The sequence below is a fragment of the Homarus americanus genome, unplaced genomic scaffold (genome assembly GCF_018991925.1).
Source record: "Homarus americanus isolate GMGI-L3 unplaced genomic scaffold, GMGI_Hamer_2.0 scaffold36970, whole genome shotgun sequence".
NCBI lineage: Eukaryota > Metazoa > Arthropoda > Malacostraca > Decapoda > Nephropidae > Homarus > Homarus americanus.
Window position 1 is genome coordinate 8,261,510 of NW_024740094.1, and position 21,741 is coordinate 8,283,250.

The following is a 21,741-nucleotide window of genomic DNA, read 5'->3' on the forward strand; positions in this document are numbered from 1 at the left end:
AATATTTTATTTATTTATTCATTTCGATTATTTTTATTTTCATTCTTTAACATCCTTGTTTATCTATTCCATCATGATGTAGCGTACTGTATGTGGCCAGTTGTCAATTCTCTTTAGTTGTCTATTTTCTCTTTGTATGGGCACACAAACATACGTACATGTAGATATCTCACACTCAGGAATGAGGTAGAATAGAAACTCACAATGCGTTTTCTGTATATATATTGTTGTACAGTGCAGTGCTAAGGAGTTACTAGCAGTGGCGTAGCTAGAGTGTGTGCCGTCTTTCTCTAATTTTCCCAAAATCATCATTGAAATATTCTCGGCGGTTTTACCTTTTGTTTCAATGAAATCGACAAATGATTCCACAACCTTCACTTTATCTCCATCGATCATAACATAGCGTAAAACTTGGCTCGTTTGATCCTTATGTGAAATATCAGGAGTGCTGTCGAATATCATGGAAAAGTACTTTGCTTCTTTTACTTGCTTGATGACTTTGCTTCTTACGTTTTCTCCCAAAATTTCTATAAACTCGTTCTGAATAGTAGGAGACAGATAGGAAGTAGCAAACAGCTTGATCTAAAATCACGGTATAATGACACTAGTATCAATGTAATACAATGGAAATGTAAAAAGTAGCAACTTAATCTAAAATTACAGACTCAGAGTACAGTGAAAATGGATGTCTGACATAAGCCCCCCGACGAAAGCCACCCAGACAAAAGCCCCCTACTTTGATCGGGGTGGCTTTTGTCTGACAACCCTAACCCTAACCTAACCTAACCCAACCTAACCTAACTTAACCTAACCCTAACCTAACCAATAATTAACCACAGAGAAGAACAGTATATTTTACCCTCAACTATTTAATTATGTCCGTAACTTTTGAAAGCCCTTACTGTTGTCAGACAAAAGCCACCCCGATCAAAGTAGGGGGCTTTTGTCTGGGTGGCTTTCGTCTGGGGGGCTTTTGTCTGGGTGGCTTTTGTCGGGGGGGCTTTTGTCTGTACCCCAGTGAGGATAGTGTCTTAGTATAAAATCGCAATGCTGTGAAACAAAATCTTAATATTTAATCTCAGTACCGCAGCAAAAGTCACATCAATATTTTTTAACCAATACTTTAATATTTCTTACCTTATAGTATTATGTCTTCCAACGAAGTAAATAACTGGATCGAAAACACAAGAGAACTTAAAAGTCGTCTAGCCTCCCCTCGTCTTGTCACGATGGAGACTTGTGCAGAACTGAAGTGAATTGCTTGTAACTGGTGGATTGGTCGGCTGTACATGAACTGATATGACCCGAGACTGCATGGTTTTGCAGCTACTGGAGACGTTAATCCTTCCCTTTGTATCGGCGGCAAGTTAATCCTCGTCGTGTCTGACCTAACACCTGACCCACACCACATGAGCTCACTGGCGTACTTGTTTGAAGTTGTTTCCTTAATCCTCAACAGGTTACAGGTTGTGTGTGTGGCGGGGGGGGCGCATAGCAAGGGTGTAGCTCATGACGTGGCCGTGATGATGTGGGTCAGGTGTTAGGTCAGACACGACAAGGATTAACTTGCCGCCGATACAAAGGGATGGATTAACGTCTCCAGTAGCTGCAGATATGGGTGATGAGCAGACCCAAAAGTGCCGCCCGGGGCGGACCGACCGCCCTAGCTACGCTAGTGAGCTTGTGGGTCGCCATGCTCGCCAGCGGGAGAGAGGACCGCCAGGCAGGAGGAGGAGGAGCGAGGGCCGCCAGGCAGCGGCGGAGGAGGAGGTGTTGCTGGCTGCGGCTGTAGGTAGAAAGAGAGAGATCACCACGAGGTCAGGTCTTAAATAGCGGGGGTAGGCGTGGCTTAGCAGTTGACCCCCGCTCCGTGATGTATGGCGGCGCTGGTTGACCTAGACCACGAGGCATACACTGGGGAATTGGTGGGGTCGGCTAGGCAGCGACAAACAGCGTTTGTAGGGGAGAAATCCACTACAATACTCCCCCTTCCCTCCAGGCGGTGTAGGAGACTTGTTGTCTGCAGAGTTGCTTAGCACATGTGAGGCAGAACGGGCGGTGCATGCCTCATGTGAGACAACGGCGATGGCGTGGATGAGCCGGTCGCTGGATACAACTGTCTATATACACACTATCTGTGGGAGAAGAGAGGGAGAAAAAGGGTGTGTGGAGGCGATGAATGTTGTGCTTCCCTCACGGCAGGTACAGGTCGTCAGATGCGCCTGCTGGGTGTGTGGGCCTGGGTCAGGAGCAGGGGCTGCGTCAGCAGAAGCGGATGAGGGCTCGTGACAGCAGCTGGGTCCACGACAGCAGCAGGGTGCAGGACATTAGCAGGGAGTACCTGAGGGAGAAAAGAGGGGTGTGTGGGTCCGCACTCAGGAACAGAGGCCGCATCAGGGGCGGCAGGGGTTACTGCTGGGCCGGGGTCGGCGTCTGAGGCAGGACGGGTGTGCTGGGGTCGGAAGAGGAGCGACTGTCTGCTTAGAGTAGCAGAGCTGCTCTAGGGTGTCTGACCTGCGGTGTAGAGACAGTAGCTGTAGAGCCGATGAGAGCTGCTTCTGGGTGGATAAGCCAGTCTTCCATGTTGCTTGAAGACTGGGAGAGTGATCAGTTTCTCCTCCATCCTGTGTGAGTGCGAATCTCCGGGAGTCACCATTTGTGGGGTATGAGATTGTTTGGTGTTCACTCAGGATGGGTTGGAGAAAGGAAACTCACAATGTGTTCTCTATATACATGTTGTATTGGATGTACAGTGCAGCTTGGTGCTGGGAAGGCAGCATGGTTACAAGCGTGATGTAGAGAGAGCTGGTTGGTGAGGACGCTCAGAGGAGGACCAGCTTGTGAGTCGCCATGCTCGCCAGCGGGAGCGAGGACCGCCAGGCAGGAGGAGGAGGAGCGAGGGCCGCCAGGCAGCGGCGGAGGAGGAGGTGTTGCTGGCTGCGGCTGTAGGTAGAAAAAGAGAGATCCCCACGAGGTCAGGTCTTAAATAGCGGGGGTAGGCGTGGCTTAGCAGTTGACCCCCGCTCCGTGATGAATGGCGGCGCTGGTTGACCTAGACCACGAGGCATACACTGGGGAATTGGTGGGGTCGGCTAGGCAGCGACAAACAGCGTTTGTAGGGGAGAAATCCACTACAGTATTGTCATCCCTTCTGGTCCCCGAGGTATGCTAGAGACTGTCAATTGATTGAAAATATCTAAAGGAGGGCCACCAGACTTGTGCCTGCTCTACGGAACCTCATTTACCAAATCGAAGTGTATAAACATCTCAGGGCGTACTCTCGGTCAAATGTACCTGGTGTCGGACGTCCGCCCCACAAGTGGTCACAACTCGAGGTTGAAGCCGCAAGTCCAGAAAACTGTGAGGGAAATTTTTTGGGGAGTGAGTATTGTGAACTCTTGGGACAATCTGCCGAAGAGCATTGTGTGATGGCACCAGACTTGACTAACACTGGTGCAGGTTCCGATATATTCAGAAGCCCCCTTGGCCAGATGTAAGAAGGGTGTTCTCTCAACCACCGCTTGTTTTCTCCTGGTACTCCAATGACTCCAGTTTCTTCCTGTACTAACCGTGGACAATGGAAGACGTAGAAAAGAACATGCCGACTTTCCGAATAGGTGATAAGCATATTAGTTGTGAAAATGAAAATTGGTAAGCTATAAAAAATAACCCATTTACTCGAAACAAATATTTTAGTCCTGCGGCCACTTGTGTTTACATTTGCAGCCGATGAGTTGAGGATTGGGAAGCACAATAACTCTAGGTCTATAGAAGTAATAATGCTACGACGGCCACGGGGGTAAGTCATACTTACTAACATTTTTCTGAACACAATGGTGGAAGTATTCCCAGGAAAGACATGTTAGAGTAAATTTCACTTGTTCCCACTAAACTCAAAAGAAGTTGAAACAATGTTTTTCCGATGGATGTTGATGTATTTCGAACGAATTTGACCTTCATTTCTAGCGCAAATCAATAGTTTCTGAGATAAGCTCCTCCCTCCTACCTCTGAATCTAGGTAGTAACTAAAATAAGATGAAGGTAAAAAGTGTTCAAAACTTCAAAACCACCGGAAAAACAGTCTTGAACCTAACCAACCAAACCGCCTGGGAAGATATTGGAAGCATAATGTGTTGTCTAATGGTAGACCCTGCTGCTATATGGCATCACGAAAATTGTGACCAGGTCCCAGGTTGCTGATCTGACTTTCTGCCTCATTTACACACAATTTCAGGGTCTCAACACAACATACATATACAGTACCTGTATTTTTTCTCAATTTTGATTTTTTTTTCATATATGTATTTATTATTATTATTATTATTATTATTATTCTCCTCATTATTATTATTACATTTTTGCCCCCCAGGCCCCGATGTGGGTCAGTGACTTGTGCCCAGGTGGGCTAATCCCCGTAAAAAAAAACGGGGGGGGGGGGGCGACTCCACAGTTGTTCGATGTTCTGGTTGTGAACCACCATATACGAACATACCGGTACATAATAAACTATTGAATATCTCGCCTTTAAGTAATTAGCGCCAGAAATGCCATTAAAGAAAAGTGGGTAAATTTTTACAAGCTGCCCATAATCTAACAAATTAATGGGATTTTCTTGAAAACAAAGCATTTTCGACGGAAACATTGCCAAGAAAAGTTATATGGAAATGGCAAGATATGCCTATAGAACTGGACCCAAAAATATTGTGAGACATTATGGGCAACTTATATACAAAATAAATAAATAAATAAATAAATAAATAAATAAATAAAATTGTCAAAATTGCTGATTGCAACTATAAAATTCCCGAGATTCGTTAAGTGGCAACAAGTGAAATAATACTCATGTTAATAGTGGAACAAAAGGTTGGCATCTGAAGGCATTTACTATATAAAATTTGTTCATATTTTCCACAGTTGTTGTTTGGATGACAATAACTAATGAAAACTAAATGACAACAGTTTCCTTTGACTAAAGATTATTGTCAAATTCGAATGAATCTCACCAAAACCCATCAGAAAAACCTAGGTTTTCTCTTAAAATCAGTTTTCCTGCTAACCTAAGCAGACCTAACCACCATTGTTCAGAATATACGAAGTCCGACACAAAAAACAAAACAAGACTGATGTTGTAACTTTTTATTTACCAAATTAAGAAAATCAACTGTGATCGCCTTCAAAGTAGTTCCCTTCTGAGTTGACACACAGCTGCATATGATACTGCCACAGTTCAAAGCAATTCTGCAGATCATGTTCTGTAAGGCTGTTGAGGAGCTCCGTCATTTTTGCTTTCGCCTCTTCTACCATAAAAAAAATTGGTTCTTTTGAGTACGGACTTGATCTTTGGAAAGAGGTAGAAGTCACAGGGAGCCAGGTCTGGCGAATAGGGTGGGTGCTCAACCACAGTGATGTTTTTATTGGCTAAAAACTGCTTCACAGACAAAGCGTTGTGGGCTGGCGCATTGTTCATATGACAGCATTTTTTGAACCATTTTTGCACAAACCTTTGTCATGTTCAATTCTTCCATTAGAATGCGTCAATCACTTTCCCTGTCTAAATTAACTTTCTCAGCTATTGCTCAAACATCCAACCTACGTTTTTTTCGAATAACATCTTGCACTTTTTCAATGTTATCATTGGTAACTGCTGTGAGTGGATGGCCTGGGTGGTTATCATCTTTCACAGTTTCTCTGCCTTCCGAAAATCGTTTGTGCCATTCAAAACCGCGTGCACGAAACATTCAATCTTCACCGTAAGCCTCAGTCAACAATTGAAAAGTTTCCGTCGCGGATTTTTAAAATTTAACGAGAAACTTGATGTTAATGCGTTGCTCAGTTTTGCAGTTTGACATTTTCCGACCGAGGGTAAGAACACGTCTATACTTCAACATGCTTCCACGTGTACTGAGTGAAGCAATCAAGTTGAGCCTTGTCACACTGTGACAGGTTAGAACATATTCAATAACCGTCCATTTGTCCCTCCTCTCCCACTCTTGGTTCCCAAGTTATAGGGTCTGTCTCGTTATTTTTGTGTCGGACCTCGTATATATACTGTATCACTTAACCAAGAGGGGCTCTGCCCCCTTTGGAACCACCAGCTCATATCGAAGCAACCAACCTTACCAACTAACTTAACTTAATAAATTTGTACAAGTTGTTAGAAATGACGAGATATATCTAGAACTGGACCCAAAAATATTGTGGGACATTATGGACAACTTATAAAAAAAATAAAATAAAATGAAATAAATAAATAAATAAATAAATAAAATTGTCAAAATTGCTGATTGCAACTATAAAATTCCCGAGATTCGTTAAGTGGCAACAAGTGAAATAATACCCATGTTAATAGTGGAACAAAAGGTTGGCATCTGAAGGCATCTACTGTATATAATTTGTTCATATTTTCCACAGTTGTTGTTTGGATGACAATAACTAATGAAAACTAAATGACAACAGTTTCCTTTAATTTTCTTTTATTTTATTATCTTTTTATTTATTTACAGTATTTATTTAGTTTTTTGTAAAGATGGAAGAGACGGTTAACACCAGAATTAACTTATGGGATTGGGTAAAGGTTAGCACCAGAAATAACAGCATTTGGTAGTTATTGATGACTGACCCACCGCAGATTTTTCATAATACAGTACAGTACAGTAAATGAATTTAAAAATGCTGCAAATTCATTGTGTTTTATAATGAACACTATCGTAGTTTTGGCAAATGTGTTAAAAAGTGGTTATTTCTAAGTTAAACCAAACCTAACCTTAGTTGATAAAAAGCAAGTAGCAGAAACATTGTTAGAAGATCTCGCCAACCAAACCAAAGAAACCTACTTAACCTTACCTAACTTCCTAGTTGTGAGGCTCCACCCTCTGAACCCCTGGCATATTAAACACAAAGAACATACCTGTACTATGATATGGTGTAATTTTATGCTTTTTGTGGATGTGAGAGCAGCCTTCCAGTCTGTGTGGTTCATAAACATACACTGGCGACTGACATCAATCAGAGATGATTGGCTGTGTACCACCGCACCACTGCCGAGAAAGACAAAGTAATGTGCGCCAGACAACATAGATAAATAGTCGCCTAATTATCTACCAAAGGAAGCACTTTCCCCCCAAAATGATTATCATATCAGAACTCACTGATGAAAATATAGTACTAAGAATATAAACACCAAAACAAATAACATGTTGACAGGTTAGTCGCAATATTAGCCCAACAATGTCTGAGAACAGCACTACCACCAGAAGGAGCTGTTTGATTTCATTCATTTTTTTCACAGATATTATTATGGTAAATATTTAAAAGTTGCTAACACCTACTTATATATTTTACCGTGTTTGTCAGAAATTTATATTTTTCAAGTATTTTAACTGATAAAATTACCCACAATATTAGTTGTTCAAAGTGGGCAGGGTTTTGAAGTACAGTATAGAAGGAAAGTGTTCAGTAAAATACTATAAAAAACACTAAACAAAGTTTTGAAAATGTTACCTAACCTTTCCTAACCTTTAAAAGCTTAAAACTGTAAAAAGGTTGGCTTATTTATGTTTTTGGTGTTTACTATGTGATGGTGTTGTTTTCAGTGCTCAGATGAGGAGGATCCATAAACTCAAAATAGATTCTTAACATTTTTACAAGTTAGGAAAGGTGAGCTATGGTCCTCAAAAGTTTGTTTGATGTTCTTTATAGTCTTTTACCCCACATTTCCCTGTACTTCAAAACCCTGCCCACTTTGAACAATTAATATTGTGGGTAATTTTATCAGTTAAAATACTTGAAAATATAAAATTTCTGACAGAAACACTATAAAATAATTTTTTTTCTTCTTACACACGTTCTTCCTATACAGTATAAGATTCTATATATAAGTAGGTGTTGGCAACTTCAAAATATTAACCATTCTCATCATTATAGTAGTACTATGAGTATTTTAAAAGAGGCATCAACATTTAATTTAATTATAAGTATTTTATTTTTCTCTCTCTACGATCATAAATCACCTCGAAAGGGGCAGGGCATGAAGGACGAGGGAAATGAGGGGGTAAAACACATTGAAAAACTGATCATATAACACTAAAATGATGTCTTCCGTGCTTTGTAACACGAAGAAGTTAATTATTTACCTTAATTACTCCTCTGAAAATATGCTGAGTCACCATGTGTCTGTTTGCTTACAACCTACCCACTCAGCCTGAATATACTCACACCCGTAAAAAAACGTTTTCGTAATTACACCATGACGCTTCATCAAAGTTGCTGTAATTTTTTGGGGGGGGGGATTAGCCCACCTGGGCACAGGTCACTGACCCACAGAGCCTGGGGGGCAAAAATGTAATAATAATAATAATAATTCATTGTAAATAAAATTTCTAATACAGTAGACCGCTTAACGCGGTCAATAGAACCCACAGGGTACCGTGTTAAGTGAAAAAACCGCTAAGTGAACAACAGAACATATGGGATTAATTCCAATAGAAACTGGCCTGACCCCAAACTCCACTTTTTGGACGACACACAACTATGTTGTAGTAAAAATTTTATCTTAACTTTATGATGGTATGAACAAACAAGTAATATAGAAGAGGTTAGGTTAGGAAAAATAAAGGTTAAGTTAGGAAAAATAAAGGTTAGGTTAGGAAAACTAAAAGTTAGGTGTAACACTTACGTTAGTAGAAGACACACACTGCGAACCCTTACAGCGCGGCTTGCCCAGGCGGAGGGAGGTTGGAGGAGGGAGAGGCGAGAGCAGGCAGGCAGGCGGTGGTGGGTGGGCGATCTAAAATAGCGCCGAGCCGACACTCACAAGGTGATACGTGGAAAACCCGCAGTGAAAGTTCGAGTCTGGCGCAGGCAATCACAGATAGAAATCGCTATAGGCTTAAAACCAGCAGAAGGGGTATTACTGTACAAAATTGAAAATAAAATATTAAAATATTTATAATAATAATAATAATAATAATAAAGAACCATAAAGAAATACTAAAATGAAAAAAAAAATCAAAAGTGAGAAAAAATACAGGTACAGTGACCTCGCTTAACTTAACGCCGCTAACTAAATTTCGTTAACTAACTGCCTTCCATAAGGATCTTCAATTCGTTAACGATTCTCTATTAACCGACTCACATGTTTTCGCTTTGCACTGACCGGCAAACAGCCAGATTGACAGTCCACCAATACATTAATCGGTTCTAGGGCTTAAATTTCAATATTTTAGTAAATATCAAGAAGTTTATACTATTCAATAATTTTAAAAGTTTAATATTCAATTTTTAGTCATCTTAACAATTATTGAACATAATTGAAGGTAAAGTGACTAGTTTAATGCACGGCATCCAGCCTCTTAACACAGCAAACAGGCGTTAGTCTCTGTTTTCACTGGAGGTAACATCTTGCTTGAGACTCTCTTCAACTAAATGCTTTTTTTCTGTGTTTCCAGCCAAATTATTGGTCATTTTGAAATATATTTTCATATTGACAATATATAATGCAGTTCAGTGTTGATTTAAAAGAAAATAATCTTGAATTACACCAAGAGAGCTAAAATTTATGGGTGAAATGGCGCCATGGGGTGACTTCTCCACCCCAATGCCTTCTTCCCTTCTTCTCTCCACCCCCATTCTAAATCCCATCATCATCATCATCATCATCCAGGAGCCTTCTACATACACACCTCAAAGTAAGAACTTTTCTACCATTTTTGTTGAATTTAGGAAATTTTCAAGAGTTGAACCAATTACCCAAAACCCATTGAAACAAAGGTTTCGGTTAACGAACTTTTCGGTTAACGAACTTTTCGGTTAACGAACGACCTTCTGGAACGGATTGAGTTCGTTAACCGAGGGGTCACTGTACTGTATATGTATGTTGCGTTGAGACCCTGAAATTGTGTGTAAAATGAGAAAGTCAGATTAGCAACCTGGGGCTTGGTCACAATTTTGATGCCATATGGCAGCAGGGTCTACCATTAGACAACACATTATGCTTCCAATATCTTCCGCATGTAGTACCCCCATCTTTGGTAGCTGCTCACTATAGCGCGTTTTTTTCCCAGCTGAGAAAAGATGCCCCGCCCCCTCCCCAAAAGTTACAGCTGATTGGCTGTTGCAAACCTGTCCGATTTTGTCCTGAAGTAATGATGTGATTCTAATCATAATCGTTGGGATGACTGTTTCTGACGAAAAAGATATTTAGCTAAATTATATTAAGATACATACATTCATTATTTCAAACATAAGCACATAAGAAGTTTATCAGAAGTATTATACAGTCAACCCTCGCTTTACGCGGTCCCACTTTACGTTGCTTCATCGCTTACGCTGCAAATTCTGCCGAACCGAATGCTCACTTTCCTCGCGCGCGGTACCCTTTACTGGAGGAGTGGCTGGCGTCCTCGCGGCCGCTGCCATTTTGGATCCAAACTCTGGTTATCTCTCCCGCCTTCCCGCCCATCCGCTATGCGTTGTGCAAGCGGCTTGGTAGGTTATGGGCTACTTTGTTATAAGATTGGTGACGCCATATGACGAGTTGACTCGTGATTAAAGCAAAGCATCCATTCTCCCTGCTAGCTGTGATTGGTTTAATGTAGTATCATGATCGCGAATTTCCGCCAAGGAGCTGCTCAAGCCCTTGACCTAATGTGGTCAGTTACACCCTCCAGGGTTATTAATCGCGGTATATCGGGTATCCATTGGTTCCGCTAAGAATGGCTTCCAATTGACTCACCGCCACTGCCAAAGAAACCTTTTGCATTACCTGGACTCACGTTTTAAGCCAAAGAAGACATTTATCGCTCCTTAAGCCACGTAAATCAAATATTTGATCATACAAGAGTTGGGAGAAAGGAACAAGACAGGTTGATCTCAAGCAAGGCCAGCATGGTGTTAATTTAATCAACACCAGGGACAACTACATGATGCAGCCAAGATAAAGGATACATGAACATCACAAAGTCTGCAGGTGCTTCTGTGATCGCTGATTTCTACAACCAGGTGCTTCTCAAGACGGAAAAAATTACTTAGGTGCTGGATGAAAGGCAGGGCGCTGACGGAACATGTATGTGACACGCGCCAGTTATGGAGGCACGACGCGAACTGTGGCGCTGCAGGTCACGGAAGATGGGAATTACAGAGCCCAAAACCCTTTAATGCTTCCTTCTGTGGTTGGCAGAGGTTTAAGAAGAGAAACAAGATCACCAATATCAACATTGGTGGTGAAGAAGCTAGTGCTGACCGTAAGGCGGCTAGGGAATTCTCCGTTTACGTTGAGATTATGAGGAAGGACAAAGGCTAATCAATTTAATTAGGTGTTTAACATGGACGAATCTGGTATTTTTTGGAAAAAGCTACCTTCCAAGACCTTCGTTGTGAAGAATGCCAGCAAGTGTCGGGGTCGGAAGTTGCAAAAGGAGCGCATCACCGTCCTGTTTACCACCAATGCCTCCGGTACCTGTAAGCTCAAGTTATCGGTGATCCACACAGCACGCAAGCCGCACGGCTACAAGAGCATGGACATGATCAAGCTAAATGTCCACTGGCTGACCGCACGTAAGGCGTGGATGTTCTCTCCACTGTCCCTCTCCTGGTTTGATGACTGTTTCGTTCCCGATGTGAAGAAATTCTGTGAGCAACAGAATGTGCCATTCAAGATTTTGTTGCTGCTGGACAACGCACCAAGACACTCGCCTCTACTGTTAGATCGTCACCCCAACATAAAAGTAGTCTTCCTTCCTCCCAACACTATGTCTATAATACAACCCATGGACCAAGAATTGATCTGTAATGTAAAAGCTGCATTCTCTGCTAAAAAATTCAACCTACTGAACTACTACACCAACACCAAGGAAGAGTTGCGTAACCTGAGTGACACCAACACCGATAGCAAGAGCGAAGACGACGAGGATCAACAGTTGGCAAAGCAAGAAGTACTTTTAGAACAATTCTGGAGAATATTCAACGTCAAGAAAGCTGTGGACTTCTTGGTGGAAGCATGGGATCAGCTGTCTGTAGCAACTGTTCGTCACGCATGGAGACATGTGTTGCAAGGCATTCCGGGTGTTAGGCAGAGTAAATTTGTGACTGGTGAGGTTCAGACTTGCAGTAGCAGTGGACCTTGCCAGAGAAGCTGCGCAGAGTGTTATAGCTGCAGGCTTCTCCGAGACCACCAACGACGACATCCTGGAGGTGATAAGGGATCCTGATGTGACTACCGACGAGATGGTAGATGATGATGACGTCAGTGAAGAGGCAGGTGGTGCGTCATCTCAAGAAGAATGCCGCTTATCCCATAGTAATTTTAGGGGTGCCACCCAGTGTTTTGAGAAAGTCAAGCTCCTCCTTTCCGACGACCCTGACGCATACAGGTATGAAATCTTCACTACCCAGCTGTTGCAGACTATGGAGCCCTACATCAAGGTTTATCACGACAACATAAACACTAGCCGTCAGCAAAGCATAACAGAGTTCTTCGCCCGCAACCCACCACAGCCAGCCCAAGCCAGTGATAGTGACAGAGATAGTGATGATGACTTTGAGGGATTTGTCAGAGAGGCACTAGTAAGTGTGGATGACACCGATGAAGACTCACCTGAGGGCCAGTAGCCTGCCCTCTGCCTCGGAACCAGCCTCCATTCCCCTACGCCGACCCATCTCTTCTACTAATGTAAGTGTTAACCCCAACCTTGTTTTTTTCTAACCTAACCTTCAGTTTATTGACTGTTCCCTTCTATATTATGTGTGGGTGAATACCATCATAAAGTTAAGATGTTATTTTTAGTAAAACGTACGTATTGTGTCGGGAAAAAGTTGAGTTTGGGGGTCGGCCTGGTCTCTATTTCAATTAATCCCATATGTTATGTTGTTCACTTTATGCGTTTCTCACTTTACGCGGGCCGCCGTGGGTTGAATTAACCGTGTAAAGTGAGGGTTCACTGTACATGAAATATGACTGCGAACAACTTCATATTTTTCCTGCCTCTGTTGACGGTCATGTAATATTTCAATGTGATTCTGATCTTTAAAAATTTTGTTTTTGCATATTGTATTATTACTGATACATAATTTATCTTAGTATACCTTATTGTGGGTAAAAATAAGTACCCCCTGGTATATATTAAATGCGTCCTCCGAAAGCGTGAATTTGCTACCAGAGTTTAACAGTTAATTCATGCATAATACTTCTGATAAACTTCCTAGCCGAAAGGTTTCGCCATATTAAACAGAAAGTACAGCTACTTTCAGGTACAGGTTGTACCTCTCTAGTCCGGTATTCTGTGGTCCGGAAACTCCCGTGGTCCGGAATGATTTTAGTTTGTCCAATAGGTAGATAGGTGTAGGTTATGTATATAAGCTACTGTGCCGAGTAGCAACCCTGTATATAAGCTACTGTGCCGAGTAGCAACCCTGTATATAAGCTACTGTGCCGAGTAGCATTTATATATATCATCACGTGGCAACACTGCACGTTATGTGGCAACATTGCCCCGAGGCTGCCATATGGCAAGGCAGCCTCAGTCTGACTGTGTGAGCCATGCATGGCACACGCGAGTCACCACTTGTATTTCTCTCATCCATAATAAACGGACTTCAGTGTTACTCAGTGTTTCCCTACCCATCACTGCATTCTTCAGGGAACACTAGTAACCACCAATAGGCAGCTCTTTTTTTTTTTTTTTTACTTATCTGAATTATTATTATTTTTACAGGAGTACAGTTGTACCCCACTTAACGCGGTCAATTGAACCCAGAGGGTCCCGCGTTAAGTGAAATCCGCGTTAAGTGAACAACAGAACATATGGGATTAATTCCAATAGAAACCGGCCCGACCCCCAAACTCCACTTTTTGAAGGCACATACCTATGTTGTAGTAAAAATAACATCTTAATTTTATGATGGTACATGCACACAATTAATACTTAAGAGAAATAGAGAAATACAGTCGCCAAGTTAATGTCCATTCAAATAATGGACTCAACTCCCTCCCCCTCTTCTCACACTACACTCACTGGCTCTTCCCTCTGAGAAATTTTTGGGGGAAAACCAGGTATAGTAATAAATAATTCATCAAACTAAAGTTAGGATAATATAATTGACATTGCTGGATTCCTTGTAAGACCAGGAATATTTTGAATATAAATGTCATATATTTTGCACAAAAGATAACATAGTTACTCTGAGAAAAATTTTTATCTAAAATTTGTATGTCTAATGCAAAATATATGATGTTTATATTCAAAATGATCACCAAATTATAAGAATTCCAGCAATGTAAATTATATTCTGACCGGGCAATTTGTATGAATTTTATGAGCTAAAACAGGCAGTCAGGCAGGGTGGTGGGTGGGGCAAATCTAAAAATAGCCGGACACTCACCGCGCATATATGTGGAAAAATCCGTGTTAAGTGAAAGTTCACTCTGGCGAGGAATCACAAGATATGATAAAACGCTATATGAAACCGCTAAGGCGGGTAATACTGTATTAAATTTTGCCTCTCTCTCGAGTACAACATTTAACCCTTCAATATATGAGCAGTAAATAAGTGTTGCTTTCATATTCTTATGAAGAAATTTAAAGATTAGTAGGGTCATTACCTAATACCTGACCATTGTGGACCTGGTCTCACCCTTCTCTGTATATATACACTTTGGTTTGTATTTCTCTTTTAGTCTGTACTCACCCCGAAGATGTGAATTACACCTAAAAGCGCTTTGGGGAACTTCTGTGTTTTCTTCTTTCCTCAGGTTATCAGCATATATATATATATATATATTATATATATATATATATATATATATATATATATATATATATATATATATATATATATATATATATATATATATATATATATATATATATATATATATATATATACAGTTGTACCCCCACTTAGCAGTCAATTGAACAGAAGGTCCGCGTTATGTGGCGCTAAGTGAATAACAGAACATATGGGATTAATTCCAATAGAACCCAGCCGACCCCCAAACTCACTTTTTGACGACAAATAACTATGTTGTAGTAAATTCTTATCTTAACTTTATGGTGGCATGAAAACAAGTAATATAAAGAGGTTAGTTAGAAAGATGTTGCTAATATAGGAAAATAAAGAATAGGTTAAAAACGAAAATTTTTATGAAATTCACGGTAGTAGAAGAGATGTGGTCGCATACGGGATGGAGGCTGGTTCCGGCAGAGGGCAGATTATTGCCCTCAGGTGAATCACCATTACCAGGTGAATCACCATTACTAGGTGAATCAATATCACCGTCACTTACAGTTGTTGGCGTGGCTTCCTGACAAACTCTCAAAAATCAACTTCACTATCATCATCACTGGCTTGGGCTGGCTGTGGTGGGTTGCGGCTAAGAACCTCGGTTATGCTTGCTGACGGCTGGCTTTTGATGTTTTCTACGATACACCGCGGATGTACGGCTCCATAGCCTGCACCAGTCGGGTATGGAAGACGCTATGGCGTTTCATCGCCAGTGTCGCGAAAACGATGGACTTAATTTTTTCGTTAACTCTATGACACACTTATCATCATCATCACTATGACTTAAACTAGGTTCTTCGAGAATGACGACTCTCTTCCTCCTCCTCTTCACTGGCGGTTCTTCCAACATCTCGCCGGGCAGTCACTTCAGGATTCTGATCACCTCCATGATGTCTTCGGTGGTCTCGGAGAAGCTCTCTTCAGCTGTAACAGCTCATGCAGCTTCTCTGGCAAGGTCCACTGCTACGTGCAACAGTCTGAACCTGACCAGTCACAGGTCTACTCCTCCTCTCAGCTGGTATTATGCTATGCAACACATGCCTTACGCGTGACGAATCGTAGCAATAGACAGCAGATCCTATGCTCCACCAAGAAGTCTACAGCTTGTTTGGATGTTAAACTTCTTCCAAAAAATTGTTTGATTTGGTAGTTTTGAGTCGCCGCTTCTTGTTCCTTGTCCTCGCTGCCATTTCGCTGTCGGTATCACCCAGCTTACGCAACTCATCCTGGTGTGTTGGTAGAGTCGTTCAGAGCTTGAATTTTTGTCGAAAGTATGCAGCTTTAACATTGCAGATTAACTCTGGTCCATGGGCTGGATTAATGACGAGTGTTGGGAGGAAGGAAGACCACTTTTACTGCTAGGTGACGATCCATAAGTAGGGAAGTGAAAAGTCCAGGTGCTGGTCATGAGCAAATAAAATATTGAAAGGAACATTCTGTTGCTCAGAGAATTTCTGCACGGCCAGAACAAAAAAGTTGTCAACCAGAAGAGGGACAGAGAAGAGGACATCCACGCCTTTACGCATGTTAGCCAGTGGACATTAAGCTTGTTCATGTCCATATTCTTGTAGGCGGCGGCTTGCGGGCTTTTAGAATCACCGATAACTTTGGTTTACAGGTACCGAGGTATTGGTGGTAAACAGGACGGTGATATGCTCTTCTGCATCTTTCCGCCCCTTACCTTGCTCGCAGACTGACAACGAAGGTCTTGAAGGTAACTTTTCCAGAAAAAGACCAGATTCGTCCATGTTAAACACCTGGTCGCCACTGTACTGTCCTTCCTCCATAATCTCGAATGAAAACGGAGGAAAATCTCTAGTCAGCCGCACGGGGTCAGCACTGCCTCACCAACAATGCTGATGTTGGTGATCTTGTTCCTCCTCTAAACCTATGCAATCTAAACCATGGGAAGATTGAAGGGTCGGGTCAGTAATTCCCAGTTTACGTGTCATCAAGCAAGCAAGATAGCCTACGCGGCGCATTCTGCACTGAGCGCCAGAAGTCCACCGCCATGTTATGTCATACTGGACGACCAAATAACTCACCAGCAAAAGCCCACTTTGCCAGCACCCTGTTCTGGCAATACCTGATAGATGAAGACCTGCAGACTTTGTGATCTCTCATGTGCCCTTATCTTGGCTGCATCCTTTCTATTGTAACGACCAGATTCGTTGGACGCATGCTGGCTACAGATCAACTTACGCTCTTCCTCTTTTCTCCAAATCTTGAACACTGGTACTTCAGCTCGTAGTTTAATGAACGCCGTGTCTTCTTTGGTTTAGTGCCGCCGTCCGTGTAAGGAAAGGTTTCTGGGCGTGGTATCCGCGAAGCCATTTTACGGAACAATGGATGCGCCAAGTAACCGGGCGTGGCCTGAAAACTGCCGCCAGGTCAAGCCGTTCTCCTCCCTCCCTCCTCTCCCCCGGGTAGTCACGCTATAATACTTAAGCCAATTACAGCCAGCAGCAGAGGGGGTAGTCATGGCCAATTACAGTCCGAGACGCCATATGACGCCAGTGATAACGCAACAAAGACACACTGCGCACCTACCGCCAAGCACGCAAGCGGAGGGAGGAGGGAGGAGAGGCAGGCAGGCAGGAGGGCGGGTGGGATAACAAGACACACTCTTTATACATTGGCGGAGGAGGAGAGCAGGCAGGCAGGCGGGCGAGGGTGGCGGTGGTGCGTGGTCAAATCTAAAAATAGCATCGAGCCGGACACTCACCGTTTGTGGAAAAATCCGCGTTAAGTGAAAGTTCAGCTTTGGCAAGGCACAGCATTATATGATAAAAGCGTTAAGTGAAAGCGCGTTAAGCGGGTAATACTGTATATATATATATATATATATATATATATATATATATATATATATATATATATATATATATATATATATATATATATATATATATATATATATATATATATATATATATATATATATATATATAAAGTCCAAAATCCGGACTGCTTGGGATTGGGTGGGTCCGGATTTTCCGGTTCTCAGGCAGTACTTTTAAAATTAAAATTTGAGGAGGAATAAAGAAGGGGTGAACAGGTACATTTTGATAGTTTATTCATTAGCAAATATAGCATGCTTCATTTATCCAAAACGAGCAGTTTTAATGAAAAAGCTGTGAATTCTAGAATTTTATTCTTTGCCTTTTTATATCATAAATGTAGACTTTCAATGTCGTATGTTTCCATTAGAACAGTATTGCTCACACCAATTACTAGTTTCTTAATTATTTCAAGTTTGTCACTCAATTTCAACGTGTTCTTCTTTCTCTTCACACAAGTTTATCTACTTTAGGAGCCATTATTATGGGCTTGTACAGTAATCTGTAAATGGAAAAGTAGGACTCAAAATATTGTTATATACAATGGTATTCTATTCATACTGTGCTTGATATAATGCATTCACGGAAATGTAATATTTTTGCTAAAATGACGTACGTATTACAGTGGAAAGGTGGGATAAAATCGTGACGAAAACAATGACTTTCGCTTTCTTCGTTCAAAAGATGTTACTGTAATCGCTTTCGAATGGTTTAGTTAAACAACTGTTGTATTACAATAATATTCCTCCTAATTGGCTTGAATAAATACTTGAATGAAATCTACAATATTTTTTGTTGAAACTACGGCGTTTCAGTGTAAAGTGTCGTAATAATAAATGGTAAACACTTTGCCTTCGTGTTTCAGTTTATAGGGCGTAGAGCGTTTTACTGAACGTTTTGTTGTTCCTTACCTAAAATGTGGGTGAACTATAAGCGAGGAATATCATAAATTACGATTTCTTGGTCAAAAATCAGAATTGACCGATAAGCGAGGGGTTATAGATGAGTACTGTATTTACTGGTATGTTGTCACAGTTTGATTGCTCGTTTTAAAGGTGGCGTGCGTGGTCGCTTGTTGTCGCTGTGCAGCTGTGGCTCACTCACCTGCGACATACACACAAAAGCCGCTAAAAAATAAAAAATAATAATAATAATATATATATATATATATATATATATATATATATATATATATATATATATATATATATATATATATATATATATATATATATATTTCGTAAATCACAATGAAAACGTGGATAAGATAAATCTTGATAAAATCACGGGAAGATGGAATTGCCTTAGCTTCGTCTTTATTCAAGACATCTTCAGATGTGCTTGAATAAGCAGCAAATATATATATATATATATATATATGTATATATGAGCTTTCTTCAGATGTCTTGAATAGGCAGCCTAAGGTATATATATATATATATATATATATATATATATATATATATATATATATATATATATATATATATATATATATATATATATATATATATATATATATATATATATATATATATATTTCGTGGCCCAGCCATACATGATACTTCACCTCAGCCAGATTGCACAGGCCCATGACTGTGACCAGGGGGCTACCTACTGGACCACCAGGATACAGCCTAGACTCTGTTATATTTCACACAAAGCCTGTTCACTGAGCTTGTGGGCGCGTGAACCTCTAATGGGGACTACCGCATCACGTGGGTGGTCAGAGTAACGTTTTACCAAATCTGGCTTGAAACACGAGGATCCATATATATTTCATTAGCCCAAAAAAGCCACGCGGACTTCTACATACAATCAACACCTCAACCCGCCAGGATTCAGACCCGGCCCCGAGCCCATGACTGTGACCGAGGGCGCGCTACCTACTGGACCACCAGGATACAAGCAGTCCTAGACTCTGTTATATTTCACACAAAGCCTGTTCAAGCGGCTTATGGCGTGAACCTCTAATGGGTACCACCGTGCAGGTGATTAGAAGCAACGTTTTCAAATCGGCGAACACGAGGATCATATATATTTCATTAGCCCAATAAAACAGCGTGGACTTCTACATATAATCAACACCTCACCCCGCCAGGATTCAGACCCATGATCTTATAATTGTGACCGGGGAGCTATCTCTGGGCCACCAGGACACTAAAAGCAGTTTTAGACTTTGTTATATTTCACACAAAGGCCTGTTCAACGAGCTTAGGCGCCGTGAACCTCTAATAGGGGACACCCGTGCAGCTAGGTGATTAAAACGTTTTGCAATCCGGCTAAACACGAGGATCCATATATATTTCATTATGTCATGCATTAGACTTCTACATATAATCAACACCTCACCCAGGATTGAACCCATGATCTTATAATTGTGACGAGGCAGCTATCTCTGGGCCACCAGGACACTAAAAGCAGTTCTGACTCTGTTATATTTCACACAAAGACTGTTCAACGAGCTTATGGCGCCGTGAACCTTACCCTCTGACCTGACTGGCGACCGTGCGTTGCTTTTTAAAGATTAGTAGGGTCATTACCTATTACCTGACCATTGTGGACCTGATCTCACAGTCCTCCCTTGGTTTGTACTTCTCCTTAGTTTGTACTCACCTCTGAAGATGTGAATTACACAGCTCTTGGGAACTTGGTGTTTTTCTTTCTAGTGGTTATCAGCATTTACCTGGATCCAGTTCAGTGATTTTATATATATATATATATATATATATATATATATATATATATATATATATATATATATATATATATATATATATATATATATATATATATATATATATATATATATACCCCATAGCAGCGGTCAGTGAACCCAGAGATTACAAGTGATCATGTTCAGTGAACACAGCATATGGGATTAATTCAATTAAACCTGGCCGATCCCAAACTCCACTTTTGAAAGGCACATACCTGTGTTTGGTAGTAAAAAATAACATCTTAATTTTATGATGGTACATGCACACAATTAATACTTAAGAGAAATAGAAATACAGTCGCCAAGTTAATGTCCATTCAAATAATGGACTCACTTCTCTCCCTCTCCCACTACACAGCCGGCTAACAGATGTTCGGTCGGTCCCTCCCTCCCCCACCCCCACCAACCGTCCCAGAGATGTGTGGGATAACCTCAAACTAAAGTTAGGAAAATATAATTGACATTGCTGGATTCCTTGTAAGACCAGGAATATTTTGAATATAAATGTCTGTATTTTGCACAAAAAGATAACATAATAGTTACCTAGAGAGAAAAATTTTGATCTAAAATTGTAAGTTTAAAGCAAAATATATGATGTTTATATTCAAAATGATCATCAAATTATAAAATTCCAGCAATGTAAATTATATTCTGACTGGGTAATTTGTATGAATTTTATGAGCTAAAACAAATATCTTCAGTTAATAAAAAAAAAAATCTTCACGACACTATTTGTCAATCAAAGTACCCCATCCTCTCTCCCCTCTTCCAACTTGGCGGTCCAGTACCCTTCCCCCACCCCCACCAATCCTCCTTCCAGAGTTTTTAACATTTAGTATTAAATAATACCTCAGATTAAAGTAGGATAATATAATTGACATTGCTGGATTCCTTGTAAGACCAGGAATATTTTGAATATAAATGTCATATATTTTGCACAAAAGATACCATAGTTACCTAGAGAAAATTTTTATCTAAAATTGTAAGTTTAAAGCAAAATATATGATGTTTATATTCAAAATGATCCTAAATTATGATTCCAGCAATGTAAATTATATTCTGACGGGTAATTTGTATGAATTTTATGAGCTAAAACAAATATCTTCAGTTAATAAAAAAAATAATTCTTCACAGGGTAACAGATGGTCAGTTGGTCCTCCCTCCCCCACCCCCACCAACAGTCCCAAGGAGATGTATTAGGATAACACAATAAATAATACCTCAAACTAAGTTAGGATAATATAATTATTGCTGGATTCCTTGTGGACCAGGAATATTTTTTGAATATAAATGTCATATATTTTGCACAAAAAGATCACATAGTTACCTAGAGAAAAATTTTAATCTAAAAATTGTATGTCTAATGCAAAATATATGATGTTTATATTCAAAATAATCACAAAT